Source organism: Nanorana parkeri, unplaced genomic scaffold, assembly GCF_000935625.1.
Source record: "Nanorana parkeri isolate BGI_ZX_2015 unplaced genomic scaffold, ASM93562v1 scaffold2005, whole genome shotgun sequence".
Taxonomy (NCBI): Eukaryota; Metazoa; Chordata; class Amphibia; order Anura; family Dicroglossidae; genus Nanorana; species Nanorana parkeri.
In genome coordinates this window covers 140,760-143,452 of record NW_017308273.1, presented here as the reverse complement: position 1 = coordinate 143,452, position 2,693 = coordinate 140,760, and the positions used below count along the sequence as shown (strand labels likewise).

The window sequence follows — 2,693 nt, the reverse complement described above, 5'->3', positions numbered from 1 at the left end:
TTCCTATAGATGTGTCTCATGTTTATTCCCGTCTGTCCCTTCCTTCATTTCCCGTGTCCTCCGCTCATCCCGCAATCCCCGAGGACTGGCTGCTTCCCGCCATGCTCAGGACTGACTTAGAGCTGAACTCTGGGGGCAAGGACGTCCATCTATATCTGTATTACCTCGCGCAGTGACCTCATCGCCGGGCTATACATTGCCGGAGACGAGTTCTGGGGGCAACTCACAATGGTGGTTTCTCCCCCCAACTTTCAGTCCCCGTGACAAATAGAGGGGGTGACTCTCCCTAATGGGGACACAGACAATAAAAAACCTGACAGGGGGTCTAACCCCTCCACACTACAAGTCTTGGCTTTAGATACATTTGTTTGTTCTGTGCGTGACGGACAACAATGGCGCGTATTCATCCAGAGAGACAGGGCCCGGCTGGTACGGAGTGTCCCCGTCCCTTCCCTCCAGATGGGGTGACTCGCTGGACTGACACCATCTCTGAGTATAGTAATGTAGGCATTGCTGGTGGGGGACAGATATTATATGCAGGGGTCCCGGCTCATCTACAGGGGGTCCCGGCTCATCCACAAGGGGTCCCGGCTCATCCACAGGGGGTCCCATCTTATCCACATGGGGGTCCCGCCTCATCCACAGGGGGTCCCATCTTATCCACATGGGGGTCCCGGCTCATCCACAGGGGGTCCCATCTTATCCACATGGGGGTCCCGGCTCATCCACAGGGGGTCCCATCTTATCCACATGGGGGTCCCGCCTCATCCACAGGGGGTCCCATCTTATCCACATGGGGGTCCCGCCTCATCCACAGGGGGTCCCATCTTATCCACAGGGGGGTCGCGCCTCATCCACAGGGGGTCCCATCTTATCATATATCTACATCATGCCTGCAGGGGTCCCGTCTCATCCACAGGGGGTCCCCGTCTCATCTACAGGGGGTCCCATCTTATCATATATCTACATCATACTTACGGGGGTCCCGCCTCATCCACAGGGGGTCCCCGTCTCATCTACAGGGGTCCCGTCTCATCATATATCTACATCATATTTACGGGGGTCCCATCTCATCCACAGGGGGCCCCCGTCTCATCCACAGGGTGCCCCCGTCTCATCCACAGGGGGCCCCCGTCTCATCCACAGGGGGCTCCCGTCTCATCCACAGGGGGCTCCCCGTCTCATCCACAGGGGGCTCCCCGTCTCATCCACAGGGGCTCCCCGTCTCATCCACAGGGGGCCCCCCGTCTCATCCACAGGGGCTCCCGTCCTATTATAAATCTACACCATAGCTCAATAAAGAAAACGTTGAGGAAGTTGGAGCCTCGGGGGGCTCATCTCTACTCCATGACGAGTCTCAGCCTGTCCTCTCCTCGCACCCGGCCCCATTATCATCTCATGCGTCCTCACCTCTGGAGGAACATACACCGTACACACAAACATTCACCTGCAGTGTATCTGATCCCCGGAACACAGATCACATCTCCCCCGGAGAGAACCCAAATCTGGGCCACAAGATCTCTGAACATGTACCAGGAATAAAGCCCATTTCGTGTGCACCTCACTGTATAACTGGTAACAAATTGTTGAGTGCGTTTGTCGTTTGTTTTGCTTTACCGATTTGGTGCAGCGACGCATGGGGTTTCTCAGCTGCCAATGGGATGTGCGGGATCCCTTGTGTGTTTCTGTACCTTTAAGGAGGTGGGGCGTCCTCCTGACAGGCCTGCACCCAATTTGATATCTTCTGCCCCATGTGCTCCAAGATGGAGACTCTCATAGTTTAGAGTTAGGACCGCACTATAAGAGGTGCCTTGGTGCGGCAGTGCGGCTTACACATCCTTTGCAGAAGACGTGTATTCAAACCTCTGTCATTGTCCTTAGTGGTGAGACAAGTTGTTTTACATGCTGGTTTGTGAGTGTGCCATGATACCTTTCTACTGTTCTACTGTGCAAAGCCCATTTCGTGTGCACCTTACTGTATAACTGGTGACAAATTGTTGAGTGCGTTTGTCGTTTGTTTTGCATGTACCAGGAATGCCGCAGACCTGCCCGGGCAGAGCTCACCCATCGTTATCCGGGGAGCTCCACCGCTCAGCTAAACAAATACCTAGCGGCCGCCCGATGACAGCCAGGTGATCGTGTCAGAGAGAGGGAGCCAGGGGCTTCGTTTAGCGGGGGTCGTGACGGCGCCCCCCTCAGTCCTGCGCCCGGGGCAAGTGACCCCCCCGCACCCCCGGTTGTTACGCCACTGCCTGTCATTATCCTCCATGACACTTGCATCATCTGCACACCAGCTGAAATGTTAAACAAGGCTGACAATGATTGGCTGAAATGCCTAAAATCCTTGCCTTCAGGTCTTACACAGATGTACCGGCTCCTCCTGTGATGTCACTGCACACTGCGAGCTTCTCACCATGTGCATTAGACGCTGCAGCAAGTCAGATAGAGCCCTGCATGGGTGTCCGGGCTCGCCACATTTCCTGGCTGGAGGACATTCAGCATCATCTAGCCCTTTCCCCCCCAACTTGCCCCTTTCACTCATTGGATTCATACATGGGAAGATGAGGAGGAGGCCATACATGGGATCACGAGGAGGAGGCCATACATGGGATCACGAGGAGGAGGTCATACATGGGATCAAAATGGTCATACATGGGAAGACGAGAAGGTCATACATGGGATCAGGAGGGCCA

At 55.1% G+C, this 2,693-nt stretch overlaps 1 protein-coding gene across 1 annotated transcript in view; it reads right to left on the bottom strand.

The window, feature by feature from the left end:
• LPAR2 (lysophosphatidic acid receptor 2) overlaps positions 1–2,693 on the bottom strand; it is a 36,944-nt gene that overhangs the window by 15,544 nt on the left and 18,707 nt on the right. The gene's annotated exons all lie outside the window — the stretch shown is intronic.